The following is a 13,728-nucleotide window of genomic DNA, read 5'->3' on the forward strand; positions in this document are numbered from 1 at the left end:
CGCCACCACAACCAGAACAACGGAATGCAGTACGGCGGGTACAAATTGCGCGCGAAATGCTTTATAGTGAGGATAGTGATGATGTAGATCGCTTTAGCTCCTACGAATAGTCCACACAAAAACCTTTTTTAAACTCAGGGTGATAAGAACGACAAAAGTATGCTTTTTATCAAAAAATTTTGTATTTTATTCAGATCCCGGGACCATTTCAAGGATTTTACAAGTTAATCGAAATAACGGAGATCGAGCGCAGGAAATACTGCAGTGGGATACTAAAATAAGCTTGATTGACCTGTTTTGTACTTGGTTGTTTTAGAAGGTAACGTAGCGCCACCAAACGAAAGGGCGCGCAGGTGTTCGAAGGATGCTTGCAGAACTGGACGCATTTGTACAAAATGCCATGAACAGGAAAGCACGAACCTTTCGCTTGCAAAGCGTAATTCATATATCCGGGAACTAAAGGTACAAGACATCAACATACTTGCTGGCCTCACCCCCGACCTGACAGTTCGGGCACCCGTGGGCCCCGAAGGCCGGTTGGGGGTCACATAAGATGCCAAGGCGTCGAATATCATTCAGGGGGCCCTATGCGCCGATTGGAGACTCCCTGAGCTGATGAGGGACTCTTTGCCGGCCAGGCACCTCCAGTACCGAACACTTGGCTTCGTGTCGGTCTGGGCCTGAGGGCCCACTTCTCAAACAGAGCAAATACCGGGACAGGTGGTTTACATTCGTCCGGACCACTAGGTCAACGAGGTTCCCCTGCGTCGGCCTGGTGCCCACAGTGCCTAACAGCGGACCCTAGGCGAGGGGCGCGAGTCGACCAAGGCAGTGTGTGAGGCGGCCTCTTGCACCGATTGAGAACCTCTTGGGACTACGCGCACCTCTTTTTTGCCCAGAGATCAACTACACTTAATGGTTGGCTCCATGTTGGTCTGCGCCCTGAGGGCGCATTTCCCAACCAAGAAAAGACCGCGGCCCGCGCTTTGTATTGGCCTGGGTCACTGAGATAATGAGGGCTCCTGTGTCGTCAGGAGCTGCCTTTCCCTGTCAGCTGCCGTCAGGAGCTGCCTTACCCTGTCAGCTGTCTTCAGGAGCTCCTAACTATAGTGTCTTACCAATGCATAATAATCCCTCTAAGGACCTCCGGATGGACCAGGAGACCCTGTCAGAATGGCAGTCAGTAGACACCAGGCCGCGCTGGTACGGAGTGACCTTTCAGCCTTTGACCGCGAACGAAAATGCGGCCCATAGTGTATCCAAGTGTAACATGGTGGATGTAATAGAATTTGACGGAAAAGAATGAAGTAGATGATTAATAAAGCCGATCTAAATGTGGTGAAAACAAATAAAAAGGCATAACCCATGCTTCCATCAGAGCGTCCATCGTTTTGCATCATTGACTAATAAATGAAATTACATAAAAATGTTTTGATCCTACGTACTCGTCCTCATGGGAGCAAGAACAGCGATGGCCAAGGCTGCAGTTTCTGCAAAACCGAACCACTTCGACCGCTGCAGGTAATACCAGGCGGCGAAGGACGGGCGAGCGAGAACCACCGTCGGTAATGATGCTCCCGAAAGTCTGTCAAAGCTCGTTTCGCACCGTTTCTCGATAAGTCTGAGTTGATTTCATGAAGCGTTTGAAGATGCCTCCTTCAGATGAGTCATCATTTTCGCCCGTCCGTTGGCCACCACCCAGTGTTAGCCGCGCTGCCAATCCTGCGGGACCTACGGAGACTGCAACGTGCCGTTGGGTGCCAACCCAACGCCGGGCGTTTTGTCTCCAAGCATTGTAAACGCTTGTGTTGAAAACTATGTTACGTTATTTTTGTTACTAATCCTTTCTGACTGCAGATTCAAAGTTTGCAGAAGAACTTGGGCTGGCCATGTTTGTACAAATTTTGGCCCCATCTTTATTCGTAATCTTCGTTAACTGAGCCATCAATTTCTCTGTAGGGCTCAGTAAAAATATTTGATAAAGCCTCTTAGTTATATCGGTGAAGGAAAATATCCTCTGAATCGTGGTAAAGTGAACATTGCTGACGACTTCATCGGGTCACATTACTAGGTGAAATCAAATCATTAGGATCGCATCGTTACAAAGCTGTTGCGATGTTAGTTGAACTTCAAAAGACCGATATTCCTCTATAGTGGCCGAGTACATTCATTGGCTTCCGTGCCTGGATTTCGAAGCCAGATTAGGAGGTGATTGTATCATTACGTGCCTGCAGCCTGTGGATATAAGACCATTTCTGAGGTGAAAAGCAAAAACTAAGATGGAATCGTAATACACGTACTAGAATACCACATTCTTAGTTCCCTAGCTACAACTACTATTCTTGCACGCTCCCCGTCAATGGCCATCACGTGCTATCACCACTTTCAGGCCATCTGTTTCCAGACGGTTTAGAACGTGAGCAGGTGAGCCCTGCATTTGTGTGCGCTTTTTGCCCATTGCGCAGCTTACATCATTTTGTGTATAAATACATTTAATGTTAGCGCCATGATATAATATTTTCTGTTCCCGTTACCGGGCTCCATGAATTGCAGTTTGCGACAATTTTGATTAATTTGACTGTTTAATATATATATATATATATATATATATATATATATATATATATATATATATTTAGATGCATTGTCATTATATATTTCCGCGACTGTCTCTTGAACAGCTTTGGTGTGACCAGGTTTCAATTTGAAATGTTTCAGCCAGGCTCGGCCGGGGGACGTCTACGCACTGTCCACCCTTCCTGCCAGGGTCAGAGGCAGGCGACACTATAGAGCCCCAGCCGCTGAGAGCGTCATAAAGCCCTTATAGTGACGACGACGGCCGGGCAGCAGACATTATTTTTCTAAATGTTTCCAGAGCCGAGCAAAAAATGTAAAAAAACGGTAGAACTGAGTAAATCGAAAATTTAAGTAACTTTTCTAGTGAGTGCCATCCGTTTTATACCATGGGGAAATTTTGAAGTTCAAGCAAACCACTGCGCTGGCAGAAATTAGTCTCGAGTCAAAGTCCAAATTAGAATTTGTTAGATCCCTCATAACTTTTTTAGGTGGACAGACTTGACAAATATTGCAGAAGTGTCCCGTTTTGTGTTTCTTGGCATTTGCCGGTTTTGCTTAATATTTACGCATCCTAAGAACCTAACGTAGCAGTATCAGTATCAGCCGTAGCGTATCAGTATCAGCATCAATATATTGAAAGCCATCCACATGGTGCCTGTTACTGTTTCATGTCATACAGGTGCAATATGAAAAGGCATACACAAAAAGTATACAAAAATGATACAAATAATAGTCAAAGAGCTAAAACAGGCATATCAACGCACGTTGTGCCGGATCAGATCAGTTCTCAGTGGTTAAAATCACGTTGCATGTGGCGGTCGTAAACGCACTCAGTGTTGTGACGTGGCAGACGCACGATGGCAAGCCGCTCCAGGCTGCTGCGGCTGGACATGAGAACGCCCTCTGCACGGTGGCCAGCCGATATATACGCCGTAGCGGAATGGCTTTCATGGAGCTTTCCGACAGTGACTGACCAGATTGCCGGGAACAAATTCCCGAGCATTGCCCCTGTGTGACTGGCTGTATTCTCTGCTTCATTGCCAGCCAGACACCTTCGTAATACGCTATATATCTTTCGTCACTTTTTCGTTGACATCTAGCTCCCGTGAGAAAGATTTTGTCAACGAACCTGAGGAAACAGTCTGAAGTTTTCGTGGCTATAGCGTCATTTCATCATCACGGATCACTGGATAATCTTTAAGAGCTTAAAAATGTTCTCCACTAGACAGGCAAGTGTTTTCAACCCGTTCTACAGGTAAAAACATGATTAAAATGCGCGCGGCTTCAAGTTCGTTGCGTTGTAGTAACATGTCCCTTACCTATCTTTGCGTAAGAGACCCAATCTCATAATTTTTCCATTCTTTTCAAGCTCGCAACATGCTTATTCTAGGTCGCACAGACCTGCGTTTACACCAGGAAAAAAGTTACACGAGGAGTTTGTATAGCAATCATCTTTTACAGGAGCGCCAGATATTGAACGCATGATTCCCCGTCTATTTCCCTTCATTCAAGTGTCATAATGATTTTGTGACTTTGTTCCTCCCATCAACGACTGGTGTCGCCGCGCTGCCCCGAAAAGGGTAAGGGGTCTCATTTGTGTTCAACGGAGTGGATCGGACTGAGATCAAAAATGAAGAAAAGGTCACCGCACGTTTGCCTGAGAACTCCCGTTCTTTTACACAGTCGGCTTGTGAAACGAATAACGCAAAAGTGTTGAGCTGGCGCGTTCGCAATTTTAGGAGAAGAGCAGCTATGGCTGGGTTGCAGTTTCCGTAAAACCGGACGGCGTTGACTGCTGCGGATGACGCTAGGTGGCGGCGCCGGGCGCTTGGGAATGACCGCCGTAAAATAATGGTTGCGAAAGTGTCATAAACGAACACGCTAAACGCGTTGGAGACCTGGAAAAGTGTACTAATTGAGCCTGTGATTCTTGAGCAACGTTTGGTTGGGATGTGTTTATCAGCATCATAACAAATAGCCTGATGAATTATTATATCATTCTTCCATAAAGAAACAAAACACTTCTGGAAACTAGCGTCCAAAGCCTTAAGGTAGTTGAGGGAAAAAAAACATCGAATATCACCTTGCAAAATTCTTGCCACTGCCCATGCAAACGTGTTTTATACACTGATGCGTTATATGGCCAACGGGTCAAATTGACAACATGCACTATACTGAGAAGAATCTACAAAAAACGGCAATATTGTTTTTCGCCGGCATGGGGCAACGGACGCTGTTCCACGTTGGGAGGGAGGGAGATGACGCCATTTGGATTATTTATTTTCAGTCACAGCCCACAGCGACCATGTAAAATTTCCAGAGGGTTGCGGGTGTCAGCCCCGGCCCCCATCTCCGGTCTCCGCGCACCCATGCCTCAAAGTGCTGCAGTGCAAGGTGCACGAGGACTTTGCAAAGCAATGATCAATAACGAGAACGCCACTAATTAAACGCGCGATTTCTTGCAGATTGTTTTAGTGTCTTCTTTATTGTGTTACAATCTCGCCCCCCTCCCCGATCAAAAATCGTTGGTGCCGCCCCAGCAGATGACGAGAAACTCACTGAGTCTTGAGCGATTTGGGATTTCCGATGGCCGTCGGTTCGTGCGCTGAAGAAGATTCTGATGCCTGAAAATCCCAAATGCCCGGTGTGTTTGGAGTGAATGGAGTTACCGGTCGTTTGACTTTCAATTTGACCTGAAATCTGGAGCTTGTGAGGTTATGGATTTTTGAGGGACACTAATTTCTGCGCTGAAAAGATTCTGATGTTTGAAAATCCGAAATCGGCCGGTGACTTTTGGGTGACCTGGAGCTTTACGTCACTTGGCCTGGCATTCGACCTTGAAGCTGGACTTTGAGAAATAAGGATCTTTCAACGGCGCTATTTTGGGTGCTAAAGAAGTGGTATGCTTACATGCGAAATGACCGGTAACTTTTGAGTTATATGGAGCTCCATTCACTTTATCTTGAATTTGATCTTGAAGCTAGACCTTATGCGGTCAGGACTTTCCCACGGATGCTAATCTGTGTACTGATAAAAATTCTGCGACCTAAAAATCCCAAATCGGCCGGCAATTTTTGGGTGATATGAGTTTTCCTTCATCCGATCTTGGATTTGACCTCCAAGGTGACAAATAATGAAAACAGGATACAGATTCGGCATGCTCGTGCCGCAATTGACCATCACAGACATTTCACTGAACTCGAAACTTTCCTTTCACGGACGTCCAAACGAGGGGTGCTCTTATCGACTACAACGAGTGCCAGATCACGCACCGTCAAGTCTGAGATTTCGATGAAATTTGATATCAGCAGTATCTGCAGGAAAATCTAGGGCAGACTCCTGCCATAACTTCAGCGGTTATGGGCTACTTATTCCACTGACGTCATCAATCCTGCTCAATTAAACGACTCCTACGCACCTGGTGGTGGCGGTACAGCTCTCAAACTAACATTACGGGCAACCGGTGACGTTATGGGACCACGTGACTTAGCTGTCAAATCGCCGGATGACCCTTCCTCCTTGCCTGAGTTGTAGAGTTTGAATGCACAATGTTTGACTTGATCCGGCGTAGGTACAACTGGGCAGAATTGGGGGTTGGGCTTGTTGTGAGGAGATCGGGCCCCGCTCTTTTATCCAATTGATATGAAGTTCACGTCGGTGCATGGCAAGGAACGAGTTCCACGGGGTCGCTATTGTCCGCAGTGCAGGTCGTGTCGTGATGCGTATCTAGTCAAGCCTGCGGTGACGGGCGGTGCCTTGACCAGCGGGCAGGACGCTGCTACCGCCTGGCCGTCTGTCGCTGGGCCGTTGGTCACCCAATCACGTGCCGTCAGTCTGTCCTGTCTCCCGCGGCAGAAACACCCCATTTCTCAGAGGCACCGGCAGTGACAGAGAAACCGCGGCGACGCCGGTCCGATCCGGGTGATTGCTGATTCTGCGTGCGGCCCGCTAACGCGCGCTGCCTGTCGCCAGGCGGACGGCGACAGCGACGTCCTAACGACGGACGGCGACAGTGATGTCTGACAGACGGACGGCGACAGCGACGTCTGACGGACGGATGGCGACGGTGATGTCTGACTGACGGTCGGCGACAGCGACGTCTGACGGACGGATGGCGATGGTGATGTCTGACTGACGGACGGCGACAGCGACGTCTGACTGACGTATGGCGGCAGTGATGTCCGACCGACGGACGTCGACAGTGACGTTCGACCGGCCGTGAACACCGACTCGTCTGTCCCACCCGGGCCAGCGCGACGGTCTAACCCAACACCCGGGCCAGCGCGACGGTCTAACCCAACGCCCGGGCCAGCGCGACGGTCTTACCCAACACCCGGGCCAGCGCGACGGTTTAACCCAACACCCGGGCCAGCGCGACGGCCTAACCCAACACCTGGACCAGCGCAACGGTCTAACCCAACACCCGGGCCAGCGCGACGGCCTAACCCAACACCCGGGCCAGCGCGACGGCCTAACCCAACACCTGGGCCAGCGCAACGGTCCAACCCAACACCCGGGCCAGCGCGACGGTCTAACTCAACACCCGGGCCAGCGCAACTGTCTGTCTCAACGGAATCAGCGCAGCGGTCTGTCTTACGTGTTGACCCGGGCCGGCGCAGCGATCTGTCCCACCCGGCCGGCGCAGCGATCCGTCCCACCCGGCCAGCGCAGCGATCTGTCCCACCCGGCCAGCGCAGCGATCTGTCCCACCCGGCCAGCGCGGCGATCTGTCCCACCCGGCCGGCGCAGCGATCTGTCCCACCCGGCCGGCGCAGCGATCTGTCCCACCCGGCCGGCGCAGCGATCTGTCCCACCCGGCCAGCGCAGCGATCTGTCCCACCCGGCCGGCGCAGCGATCTGTCCCACCCGGCCAGCGCAGCGTTCTGTCCCAACAACTGGGCCAGCGCAGCGTTCTGTCTCGAAAGAGCCAGCGCATCGGTCTGTCCCGACACCTGGGTCGGCGTTCTGCCCCAACAGAGCCAGCGCAGCGGTCTGTCCCAATAGAGCCAGCGGAGCCTGGTGCTAGGCTACCGTAGCCATGCTTCATTACCCTTACGCGTCCTATCCCGCATGTCCCAAACCTCAACAGGCCCTTTGCGGGACATTGACAGGTCGGTGGGTTCAATATTCTGGTCCCTTACAATCCAGAGCAGCCAGCATAATGTCGTCAGATTCAGCGCACCGCACGGCACCGCACGGTGCAGATCTGCACACTGCGCGCCGGCCCCAGACGGCAGCGGTGCATAATGCGTCCGGACGTGCCCTCGAACGGGCTGTAACGGTACGGCACGTGCCCCGAGCGTGGCGCGACGTGCTCCCCACTGAAGTACTTCCCGACCGGCTCGAGGTCAGCGGATGGGGCAGAGATACTCCCCCCTCCCACTGGCGCGGACCTCGGCACATGGCCGCGCAGGACGGGTGATGGTCTTCCGGTGTCTCAGCATCCAGTACACAGGCTCGAAAGGCGCACTTTCTCTTAACAGGCCGCAGTATCAGGCGACGCGAGATCGCTGTCAGTCACTGCCACTCGCAAGAGCTGGCGTTGCCTGCGCTTGAGGCTCCGTTTCACCAGGTCACTATGCACATAATGGCGTGCCTGACGGGGTCGGTCGGGCCCGTCTGCCCCGCAGCGGATGAAACGATACCGAGCGGCTGGTCAGACGGGGGTGGCAGCCGACCCCCAGGCGCCCGGCTTCCTAGTAACAGTGCCGTCCGTCCGCTCAGGCAAACATGAGCGCTCGGCTGCAGGCTACTTGCCCCATATATGCGCGCACATCGTCACTGGGGTCGTCGAGCCAAGCACAGGGTGGCACGGGAAGGGGCGGGCGAATCCGGCTGGAGAAGGCACGGAGAACGTCTGTTTGCAATGCGTGCGCCGCATGCGTCTAAAATATACGTTTTGTCGTTATTTGACATGCACACCATGGTAGATAGAATATACGTTTTGTCGTCATTTGACATGCACACCATTGTAGGTAAAATATACGTTTTGCCGCCATTTGACATGCACACCATGGTAGGTAAAATATGCGTTTTGTCATCATTTGACATGCACACCATGGTAGGTAAAATATACTTTTTGTCGTCATTTGACATGCACACCATGGTAGGTAAAATATGCGTTTTGTCGTCATTTGACATGCACACTATGGTAGGTAAAATATACTTTTTGTCGTCATTTGACATGCACACCATGGTAGGTAAAATATACGTTTTGTCGTCATTTGACATGCACACCATGGTAGGTAAATACGTTTTGTCGTCATTTGACATGCACACCATGGTAGGTAAAATATACTTTTTGTCGTCATTTGACATGCACACCATGGTAGGTAAAATATACTTTTTGTCGCCATTTGACATGCACACCATGGTAGGTAAATATACGTTTTGGTCATTTGACATGCCACCAGGTAGGTAAAATATACTTTTTGTCGTCATTTGACATGCACACCATGGTAGGTAAAATATACGTTTTTCGTCATTTGACATGCACACCATGGTAGGTAAATATACTTTTTTGTCGTCATTTCACATGCACACCATGGTAGGTAAAATATCTTTTTGTCGTCATTTCACATGCACACTATGGCATGCAGAATGGTTCGGCGGAAATGTGAACGTGCTGGCGTCGCAGCCCCCTTTTCAAAAATGATCGTTTTAGTGTGCATCATGTTTCGCTAAGTCATGCTACAAAGCAACATTTGTCACGCATCAACGTCCCGAGATCCCTCAACAATGGCACGCGTGAGAATGTGTTTGAATGCGTCACAATCGTCGGTTTACGAGCGGAAAATATCAATAGGAAAGCTTCACAGGGTAGACGAACATGGCTTTGTACCGTAATACACCACACAGTGTATGGTGTATTATGGTACATATACACGGTACAACTCGAACCTATCAGAAAGGTTCGAGTTCACGTCGAGAGAATGTATCCACGTCTTTGACAGGTCCTCAACCTCTTTGGCACACGACACCAGTCGCCTCTTGCAAGGCACTACACATCTCATCAAGCACCCAGCACCCCACGTCGCCACATGTCATGTACCTGGCCGCTCGCTGTGTAACGGTGCCCCTCACTCTACAGGCGCTAACGACCAGAGAGTGTTTGTCAACATCGCCCGGCGGCGCATAACTCGCGGAGTGGTTGAGCGTGTTGTGTGGTCCGAACGAGACCACGTTAGCGTCCGCATGGAATTAGCCGCATTCTCCCAGGACCTCGAGAGACAAATCACTGTGTTGAGCAGTCACACAGCACGTCAAGTCATTCTCCCAGGACCCGAGAGACAAATCGCTGTGCTGAACGGTCACAGCAGCCGGCGTCAAAGTCAACTTCTGACACACCTGGCAGTGCACGTGCTATTTTGCTGGGGTGTGTGCTTGACGTAAGGGGACTTCACGGCCTGAGTAAACTGACGGCTACCCATATAGAGCGGGAATAAATTTTGGGAAAATTGTGGGTATCAGTAAGGTTGAGGGCGTGCTGTTTACGAAATTTAGAGCCGATGCTTCAACATATACTACATAATATGACGGATTGCGCTTCTATTATTCATATTAGCTCAATCACACTGTTGTGTACTATTTTCACGTAAAAGTAAGCCTAGGTGTAACTTTCCTGCAGCTTTTCCGTAACTTGGAACTGGAGCACTGGGGCATTGCAAACGAGTTGGTTACGGATGTGCACAGCTGGTTAGGGATGTATAGCGGATGGTTATGGGTTGAGTAAATGGGTAAGTAGGCTCTCATGGGTACGTTTTCTCTACCCACTCCACCCACTGCTCATGGGCTACGCCCGTGACCACTCGTCACCCATTCTTAATCAGTTATACCTACCAAAACTAATGCAGGTTGTACCACGCCAAAAAGCTCACATATTTGCACTGAGTTTCATCTCATGTGGTTGAGACCCGAGTCGAATACCTACCAAAAACTAATGCAGGTTGCATCGCGCCAAAAGGCTCACATATTTGCACTGAGTTCCATCTCATTTTGCTGAGTCCCGAATGCTTCGCCGCTGGCGGCGCTCCCGGCGTTACCGGCGTCTCCCTACGCCCTGCGAAGCAAGTGGCAATCGCCTGTCTGATGGGCCAGTTTTTGAGCGTCCGTCTGTCTACCTGCGCACATTTCTTTCGCCAGACGCACAGTACAGAGAGCTGCACACGTGGAGGCGAAGTTTTCCCACGGGAGAGTCCAGCCTCTGTGATGACCCACGACGTTTATTCGGATCCCACACCGGTGACGACCTCAGCGCGTGCGATAAGTGACATTTGCATTTGCGTACATATTTCGACACACTTTCCGTAAACGTCGTAGAGACAAGAAGCACACAGTCCATGCCGCGCCCTTGAAAGCATATATCGACAACTCAAGCCGTGATGAAGTGAGGATCTGCATGTGCGGGAGACACCTGCCTCCCGCAGGTGACGACATCCTCGAGGTATTGTGAATACGCGCGAAATTGTGCATTGCTAAAGTTTGATAAAGGCAAACACATTATGTATATGCACTCTTGGCAGTGGGTGTGGCGATCCATGCATTCGAAATGGGCGAGGAGTTTTGGCTGAAATACGGTCTCGCATCACTGATGCACAAGGTCGACTTTGCTTTGTTTGGGGCGATCCTAGCAGCAACCAACACCGTCACCTCATTGGGCGTCGAAACAAGCGGGAGCCACCTGCCCAATATACGATAATAGTATATGAACACCGATAATCGAAATTAAAGCGAATGTATCACTGTCTGTCGTAAGGCATGTATCACTGCCTGTCATGACATATGTATCGCTGTCTGTTGTGACGTATGTAGCACTGTCTGTCATAGCGTGTATATCACTGTCTGTCATAACGTATGTATCACTGTCTGTCATTACGTATGCACCACCGTCTGTCATCTATTCAGTTTTTGGGCAGATAAACAGTGCAGACAGCTGCGTGGAACGCGGTCAAATTTACACACACGACGGGTTCAGCCTTCGCGGTGATCCACGCCATAAATTCACGTCTGCCCGAAAACGGTGCCAGTGACTGCGTGTACGATAAGAAAGGCATTTTCGCCTGCAGCAGGGAGTCACATCCGGTTTATGCAGGCGAGACATGATACGTAAAGACCCGACCCCCCAAAAAGCGCCCCGCAGAGCACAATCAAGGATGAAATCAGGACCCTTTGTAATAGAGTCCCCATTCAGTTGGAATGATAATTATTCCATATCTGGGCTGTGTAGTGATGTAGTACACGGGCAGTGAGATCGAGTAATCATGAGTGTGTCATTTTCGAAATGCTAAGTAAGGTCCTCTTAACGCTGTTGATGCGCGTGTCAACACTGCATCGCTGGAAGCGATGTTACCGGCGCCAACAAGCAAAATAACGTTGGTCAAAGTTCACAAATAAGCCTCCTGCCCAACTTGGTCATCTGAGGGAAGGTCTCTTTCGATCGCGGTCTCGGTCTCGATCTCTGTCTCGGTCTCGGTCTCGGTTCGGTCTCGGTCTCGGTCTCGGGTCTCGGGTCTCGGTCTCGGTCTCGGTCTTCGGTCTCGGTCTCGGTCTCGGTTCGGTTCGGTCTCTGTCTCTGTCTCTGTCCCTGTCTCTCACAGCCTCCGTCTCTGTCTCTCTGTATCACTGTCTCCTGGTTCGTCAGATCGCCAAATTGACTTTTCTGGAGTAAAATTTTAAAACTGAGGTGAAAAAATGCGGGGAAGTACTCAGCACGGGGGCGCCACAATATAGCATCCTTTGTTTTGTTTGCGCCATGCAGTCTGATAAAGAGCACTACAAATACTAAAAACAGGGCACAAAAGGGGCGTGAGGAATGCTTTGAATGAACACAGTCTACGACAGGGAATTAGACAGCCTGCTTGCAACAATATTATGCGTGAAGTTTTGTGAATAAGTTCATTTTCAATGAATTTTCTGTCACCGACCTTACTCACAAAATCGAAAAGGCTCAAACATAAAGCGAGCACCAGATACTTGCCAGCGTTGTCAGCGGTTTTTCCCCCAGCACACAGGTGATCAAACGGCACATTTCGCTCACTTTGACCGAATAAACTGCAATTAATTACAGGCGATAAAATGCACTGGCTCTATGCATATTAAGACTGTAATAGTTTCCAGGATCATATATGTCTCTAATTGAATGGTTTCGGTTTACTTGTTTGAACTGATTGACATCTTTTACAATGGCGGTGGTCTTTCTTGTTTTTAACTGAACAGTCTAAGTGGGCGAATTTTGGCGAATATCATAACTTTGATTGGCAAAGAATGATCGTCATTCGAAGCTCAGGATTTGTGTTTGTTTGGTTTAGGACTGGTCGTTAAACCGTAGACGAGTGGGTATTTTAAAACGGCAGCATACGACACTCTTTCGCCCCTACCCTCTCATGTCATAACGTTTGCAATGCACCCACCAGATGTCAGACATTACCTTTCAAACCCCGACATGCATGCATCACACTTTGCTCTCCGGGTGGACATGCAAGTTGCGAGAAAGCCGACCAAACTAGATCGCGTTTCAAAGTATTCTGGTTTTGCAGAGCAACTGATACATCTTAACACGCAAACATTCATCCAATAAGGTAACGTATGAAAACCGTCCAAGTCTAGACCTCGTTAGTGTTAATGGTGTTCTTTTTAGTGTTGACATTGACGTTCTTATTGATGAGATTTTCCCACTACTCTTGTTTTTCATGGCGCTCTTTATACAGATGATGTTGTGTGGCTTTTCGATGAACGCGACGCGTAAGTCGTTTGGAGCAGCCGTCTGCTTCGAACAGGTTTGCATTTTTACGTAGGGCGTCAGTTGCAGTGGCATTTGAAGATAAATTCATAGCACGTCGAAATTCTGAACGGATGGCGGCCTTTTCTTGACTTAGGACGGGTTCATGTGTTATGGATGATTGTTCCGGAATGGCCAGACTTGACGAAGAGTTCTGTAGGAATTTTAATCTTGGATCCACCGTCACGAGCGCATACAGGAATGTAAGCTGCCCGGGGTTAGGTGTGTCCTCTAATGTGAGCTTGCTACTGTGATACTGTGAGTGAGTCCAGACGCTTGTGAAATTGTCAATGTATATGTCGTGATAATAAGGCTTGCGTTGGTAATGACAGCTTATTCGAATTTGTGCCTAAAGATTATTGCAACGGGACGTG

This window comes from Pollicipes pollicipes, unplaced genomic scaffold (genome assembly GCF_011947565.3).
Source record: "Pollicipes pollicipes isolate AB1234 unplaced genomic scaffold, Ppol_2.1 Scaffold_3447;HRSCAF=4054_pilon_pilon_pilon, whole genome shotgun sequence".
In the NCBI taxonomy this organism is placed as follows: Eukaryota; Metazoa; Arthropoda; class Thecostraca; order Pollicipedomorpha; family Pollicipedidae; genus Pollicipes; species Pollicipes pollicipes.